The following is an 8,121-nucleotide window of genomic DNA, read 5'->3' as shown; positions in this document are numbered from 1 at the left end:
TTTGATAAAAGCAATCCATCGTAATCCCATCTAAAGGAGCACACCCACATAAAAGTTCTTAAATCGACCCTAATAAAAACAATATTGTGTGCATCCAAAATCCATTTCAGGCGTCGTAAGCGCCGCCGTTCGACATATTTCACGTCAACCGCGAGGGGAACGCCACAATGGCGAAAATGACAGCCTTTGCCGTGAAGCCTCTCAGGTGCACCTTTTTATTATTTACACCGCATTTTCAACGAGTGTTTGCTTTGAGCTTTACTTTGATTTCGGAAAAGTGGCGGCGTGTAAACGTGTGATCTGAATACGGGAGGGACTGTTGCAGCTTGTTTTATGGTGAGTGCTTGCTGGTTTCTGAAGGGGTAGTAGAATGAACGTGTTTACGATGAAATTGTTTCTTTTGTTTGAGCTTGGAAAGAAATAGTAGTGTGGGCTGTAATGTCTAGACATGTGCAGGACCCTTATTCAAGGTTGGCATACGTACCTATATACTCTGTTATTTTATTGTGCTACCTGTAGTATTAAAAGTATGGGACTTATAGCGAATTAGGTACGTGGGCACCCCGTAGAGAATAAAATTTCTAATTAATCGTATTGGCTACGTGCACCACAATTACGCCCACTACCATGTGAACTTGAAGTGGAAAATGTCAAAAAATGACATGTAAACAAACATTATATTTTAACGATTTTTCGTTAATTTTAAATAAATCGAATAACAAGAGCTACAATTTCAAGTGTAATTTAGGTAGATAGATTATAAAGACATGGATATAATACCAAAAATCAGTTTCCAAAGCATTACTCACGGTATAAACTTCCAACCCCAGACTACAGAAAGAGTCAATAAATTGGTGCTGGCAGGGCATATAAGGAATCTTGAAGAACATAGGAGTAATGGTACAAGTTCTTCGAGCTAGTGATATGGTATTCGCTAAACCTCCGTCCCATTAATGCCATATAAAACAAATCTAAACGTAAGTACCTAGTCATGTCCGCGGCCGCAGAAATATCCGACACGGACCTATTCCCAGGCTAGGCCTGAATCTTTAAGCATAATCTTTTACGGTAGGAAAAATACTAACAGCGTATTGAACAATATTAGGTAAACAAAGCTTAAATATAATTTATTATAATGGTTTCTTTTGACATGTCACTTACGTTTTCTTTTCACCGTAGCTATCCATTTATTTCTTTGATCCAATTTCCAGTGTGCTCTAAGAAACGCATAGAACGTGCAACGACTATTTATGCCATTATTTTTACAATTAACAACGAAACAACATTGATGCCCCATATCAAACATTACACATTGTATTATATTTTATGAGTTTTGATAGATGACAACCACAATCAGTGTCGATTTTGACCACCGCAAGCACTGCGATCGCTTTGCTTACCCCCTCCATGCACTTCGCACGAAGCCAGTCTATTGCGTAATTTATTGGACATTATTTTGATAGTTAAATACTAACAGGTATGTACCAGTTCTTTCACACAGAAAGTAAATATTCAAATCGAATAAATATTTCATTATAATGGTACAAAATTGACAAACAATCAATTTTATGACTACTTTTGTAAAGTGTAAAGACTATCATTTCTCATTAGCTAGGTACAATAAATACAGTTTTCAATAAGCAAACACATCTGGTTATGTTTATCAGTTCTACATGTTAAAGCTCGCCGTGGCAAACTGAATTAACTATTAGGTAACAGGAAATAATGCATGAACAGGCACCTAAACAACCGAAATTGAAGCATCATTCACATTCGACTTGTTGATATTTTCCGAACTACCAAGTTGGCTGGAACACGATGTTAAATTCCGAATGAACGGACGCGTAAGAGAGCATTAACTCGGCTTCGCAAAGTTCGGAAATGCGCTCCGACGCCCCGCAATTATTGCCAAAGATTATTTAACGAAGGTTAGTATTTAGGCACATTCGATTAATAATTAAACAGGATAATCTAAATACATTTTAACCCTAACCACATAGACGCAAAGATATACACGTCTACACGTCTTCTAGACGGTATTACTGAAGCTCGTACAGTTTTCACGAAAGTTAAAAACTATAAAAACGGATATAAACGTGAGAAGAAGGAGGGTAAACATTAACTTTTCGGCTTGTTTCAAGTTATATTCCTTATTCACACGCTAATTAACACATGCAAAATTTTCGTGTTTTCTGTAGAAGCGAAAGTAATAGAATTTTATTTCGTTTTCTATGGATAATGATATTTTGTCGAGCTAGTTAATACTTATAAGTAATGTGAAACTTATGTTGTTTACAAATAATTCAATTATATCAATTTACCTACGACTGAATAAAATATAACAATAACAAACAACTTAATGGTTACTACTGCTTAAAGTTATATTTTACGAAAGAGAGAAAATACATATCTACACATACAAATTTTGTGACACTGTCTTAGCTAAACGACGTTTTCGAGTTGTGCTGTTCGATACTGTGGGCGTTCTGCCACAGATTTTATGTATTTTATTAATTTTAATGTTTTTATTGTTTTACATTTTACAGTTTTACTTTTTACAATTTTATTCATCAATCAATTCAAATTAATTATTTATATCAAATCATTTTAATTTTATTTATTTACAATGAATTTAATTATGTCAAATGAATTTATTTTATATCCTAATTATTCAATTAACGATTATGTACAGTAATTTTAATTGTTGATTAGCATTTAATGAATTTTACCCTTTTAACCTTTTATTCATTACTATGAAATAATTAATCTGAACTATGAATTATGGAAAATAAAATGTTTATGTCACGTGTTTTGTATGTTGAAGCGGACAAACAGATTCTTGTTATTAGTAGATAGTTTAGCGCGCGGAGCGACTGCACACAGCTGATAACGTCGCGGCGTGACCGGTTCCCGGCCAGCCGCCCTGCGCCCGCGCATGTTCCCCCGCGCGCCGCGCTCACCAGTCTATCTGCCTCTCTGACGCACAGCGCACGCCACCGCGCTGCTCGGTTGCATTCCTATCGCATTCCTTTGTGCACTCGCTCGCGCTTTATAGATTTAAGTGCTTTGCCTTGCCTATCTCGCATTTCTCCTTCTGTAAATTTAAACTTTCGCTTACGCATGTGTGTGCTCAAGAATAAAGCTTCAAAACGTATCCTGCTTGTTTGCTTTCTACGCCTGGAGCTATACCTACTGCAAGTAAGTGGAACCCGTGGGAGATATCACTACGCATCCCACATTGGTGACTCCTCGCTAAACACTTCAGCATGGCAGACGGCAAAGGCACTGAGCAAGACAAAGACAAAGAAGTACCGTTACAAAATGGCGCCGAGCCGTTAACGGCTGAGTCATTTCGGGTTGGTGTCAAGATTCCCCCGTTTTATCCTGAAAAACCGGCGCTATGGTTTGCGCAGCTAGAAGGACAATTTCGGTTGTCTCGTGTTACAACGGACGAGACCAAATTTTATTACGCCATGGCACAACTTGAGATTACATTTCTTGAAATAAACACGTTATGATTTAAAACACATATCCAATCCACAACGTATCAAATAACATTAGTATCAATATTATTGGAATTGGGCTGTCACATACCTAATCATTATTAAAATTTCTTCAGTATAAAAAGGTGTTTTCAAATATTTCCTATTTGAATTAGGTATCACAGTTCCGTCCTAAACCGCATAAAAATCACACACGCCAAAACAAATATCCCGTGGCTCATGCTCCGCTAAAAACAAGTCAACAAAGCAATGTTGTCTCTGCCCCGCACTTCTATATTTTGAAAATCAACTGCCGGATTCCAGCGCGCACTCCGCTGTTCATTTGTCACTGAAATTACAAAAAGCTTGCGGCTGCCACAGCGGCGCTGTCGTGAGATAATGAATTTAATTTTATCATAGCACGTTATTCACAATTAAATGGAACATAAGGAGCATTATTCATTTGGCAATCGTCGTTATGTCTGAGTGAGAGAAGGGCTCTTCATATGTGGAGCCATAATGGATGTAATGAAGCTTAGATACTTATAACAGCGTAATAATACACTTTATTTTTTATTTTATTAGTGAGTACGACACGATTTGCGCATTCTATCATGTTTTTGTAGACGAATGGCATCAAATTATTAGTTATTTACTAGCATTGTATAGAAAACAGTTACAAACATGTGTTTTATTCCTGTTACCTAATACACTTTTCATAAATCACTTTGATGAAAACGTCCCGTTGAAATATTTCTCAAACCATTTCGACAAACATTTCACATTAATCTCGGAAAACAGAGAAAGTTTTAAGAACACAGTTTTTACGTGATAAAATGGAGTTGCCCCAGTTTTAAGTTTTAATGTGCGCTTGAGGTTTTTGCCGAGTTTTGGGTGAGTGCTACACGCGCCAGCGGGTTAGTCAGGTCATTCGGACAACTCTCTCTGAACTAGTATAAATGTTACCTCTAGAGTCTGAAAGCTCCAAATAACTTTGATTTGATATTGTTTTAGCAGTCTTAAAAGAAAAACTATTGTTTCAGAATAGTCGGAAAAATATTGTATATGTAAATATTCACATACCAAAGTCCAATACTTACTCGTAGGTACCTAGTGACATTACTCAATTTTAAGTGGGATTTATGGTACTGATGTAAGCGTTCAATGTTTTTCTTATCTATATTTATTGCTCACCAAATCGTACACGATTTCAAGTGCCTAAGATGGGGAAATCCTATACAATCTAAAAAGTAGGTATGATCCATATTTAGCAGGTGATTCACTATCTAATCTACGCGTAATCATATCGATGGAGAAGTTCGGAGATTCCAACAACTATATACAATAGATCAAAGTAACTTGGGAGTACATTGGGGCAAATCGAATCTCTCTGATCTGATCAAAATAAAAAGCTTAAAACTGGCCCCGTAGCTGAATGGCATTTCTACGACGTGAAACGAGAAACGCCGCGAAAGGTAGTTTGGCTCTGTCGCGCCAATACGCAAGAGCGATAGAGATAGATATTCTACGAGCGTTTCGTTTCGTGAGCGTTTGTGCATTCGGCTACGCACGCTGGTCTTGAAGGGTAAAATAATACATGGTGACATTTAGGCATGCTCGACCGCTCGTGGTAGTTATTTCAAAATATAACACAACAAACATGTTTAGTCGTGAATGTCGTAATGCGTTTCGACTCCGTTATTACATCACTGTAGCACCTGTACATAGTTAGTAAATAGGCCATCATACACATAGTTATTTCGATGCTGCATTGTTGTCGCATTGCGTTAAAAAGATTAATATAAACACTGAATCCAGAATTAAAAAGATTAATATAAACACTGATTAATATAAACACAACAGAAATAAATGACAACGAGTAGTAGAAAATTAATCACGAAAATGGCTTTTAAAATTTCCAAAACCACTCTATAAAGTCAGAATAAACTGGAATGATCGGGTAGACCAAAAAGGCGGGATATAATGCAAACACGTGGACGGGAGGCCTATGCCCAATAGTGGGACACTGAAAGAGGCTAACTAAAAATAAAACACAATATACAATACAATACAAATCCACCTTATTGCACAACCTCAGAAATGTTCATAGGAACACACACATTACAATAAATTTTATTACAGAGGTAAACAACAGGCGGCCTTATCGCTAAAGAGCGATCTCTTCCAGGCAACCTTTGGGTAATATATTTTATTAACATTCCTAGCGGTTTCTCGAGGTGCCTAGGGCCTCCATATGGTCCTTTTATGCCTCCCTGTCACAACCGGCTTGATTATATGTATACGAAAATGATTAGATGTAGGTAATTACTTAAACAGTTTTGGGCCGATATCCTAATACCATACAAAGATAATTAAAACGGTAAAATTAATGAATTCGTTGGTTTGTCAAAGTGGGTCCCGTACAAATCTATTCCGTTAAGCGCATTATAGCTTACGCTCCAGTCAGCCCCCGTCGAAAAGTCGTCGCCGTCAGGGATGCCTTCTATTCTCCGTACTAGAAATAACGATCCTCTTGTACTAGCATTAGATTATATTGTTTTTAGATACGTCAGCCGACACGCGACCCAATATCAAGAATTGCATCGGTTCTGACATGAAATGACACTAATGGTAAAATCATCATATAAATAGTTGCAATTAATTCAGGATTCGTATATTTGCAACACGTCATTGGTTTGTAAAGCTAATACGACAATAGCCGTGGAATTTGTTAAATATTTATATGTCGCAGGGAAATGGCCAAAACAGAGATTTGATCAAATCTCTAAGGGATATGATCAAATCACGCAGGATGTCAAAATGGCGAATCCTTTTCATTATTTTTCTAGAAAATTTCAGTCATTTGACTAACTCCCTGACTCTGTTTAGTGAAATCACAAAATCGGCCAATAGACGTGGCACGTTTTGTCATTTCACTAGATTTGTTTAGCGATTTGATAAAATCCCTGAACCACAACAGTAAGTTGACGAAACGAGCTTACAAAGTCAACTTGTTTTATCATTTCGCGACGAAACCTGTCCAGAGATATTATACACCATATTTATTATATGTATACCATATTTCAGTTAAGACTTTATCATTTCCCTAAATTCGTTTAGCGAAATGTTAAAAGAAATTGACTTTTTGAGTTCGTTTCGTCAACTTGCTGTCGTAGTTCAGGGATTTTGTCAAATCCCTAAACAAATCCAGTGAAATGACGAAGCGTGGCGTGTCTCTTGGACGATTTTGTGATTTCACTAGACAGAGTCAGGGATTTAGTCAAATGACTGAAAATTTCTAGAGAAATGATAAAATGGATTCGCCATTTTGACATCCTGCGTGATTTGATCATATCCCTTAGTGATTTGATGAAATCTCTGTTTTGGCCATTTCCCTGCGACATATACACATATTAAATAAAACTCAGAATCTAAAAAAGTCGTATTTAATAATTGTTGAAATTTTAAAGTCTTTCATTTTTTTCACTTTATAAGTAGTTACCAAAGGTTGTCTGGTAGAGATCGCTCTTTAGCGATAAGACCGCCTGTTGTCTGCCTCTATTTATAATCATTTGTTTTGTCTCCGCTGTATCTTTTTTCTGTATCTCTTGCTGAGGTGTGCCAATAAAGAGTATTCTATCTATCTATCTATCTACCTACAGAATTTCTGCAATGTCGCCATTTTAAACCATTTCATAAATCTGTACCTGAATATGAATAATTAAATGAATGTACATCAAATATGAATTGTATGTATCGATCTTGAGCATCACTGATCGGGTGATTTTCCAATTCCTGGTTAATCACGCTTGATGGTATTTTAACGGCCGAAATAACTTAATTTTCAATTGTGTCGCCTAACTTCAAACTATATATATTTTTTATATATTCAATGGATTTACCCAAGTTTGAAGTTAAGCGACACAATTTCACATACGAACTATGTATTTTAAGTATCATAAACAGCACGCCAAAACTATCCCACATACATTTTCTATACTAAATAATTGTATTCACGAACAGTGCGGTACATAAATAAATAAATAATTGCCTATACTGGGTTTCGAACCCAGGACCATCAGTTTAGCAGGCATGGTCATTTTGGTCATTACACATTTAATTACCAGAGGGTGGGCGGGGGTGAGCCACATATTTTTCTACTTAATTTGGCATATCTGACGACATATTAGTAGGAAAATAAGTTACCCCCGCCAACTTCTGCTCATTACCCAGACCTACTAGGCCAGAGTCATAGACGGTGTAACATAAGGAAGCCGAATAATTTGAATAGCGTATTCCTCATCATATTAAAACTATTAAAAGAGTAAAATGTCATATAAACTTTTCTGGATTTTGACTACTTTCAGAGTTATAACCATTTAAAAAAATAACAATTACTTATTATTTCTCCGCTGTTTTTATGACGTTATCGGACATAATCTAACTATCCTCGTTGATAAATATCAAAAACAAACTAGTGACTCATTACAAATAAGTACTTTTTTGGAAAAAAAAATATTTTAAGTGCCAGTTTAAGGACTAACATTTACTTTTTATGTGAAAATACATCCAAAGAAAGTAAAAAAAAAGATATATTTTTTTGCGAAATTTGCAGAAATACGTAGTTAAAATCTTTCGG

The sequence above is a fragment of the Leguminivora glycinivorella genome, chromosome 8 (genome assembly GCF_023078275.1).
Source record: "Leguminivora glycinivorella isolate SPB_JAAS2020 chromosome 8, LegGlyc_1.1, whole genome shotgun sequence".
Classification (NCBI taxonomy): Eukaryota; Metazoa; Arthropoda; class Insecta; order Lepidoptera; family Tortricidae; genus Leguminivora; species Leguminivora glycinivorella.
The sequence above is the reverse complement of the archived record's forward strand: the minus strand, read 5'-3'. Positions refer to the sequence as shown.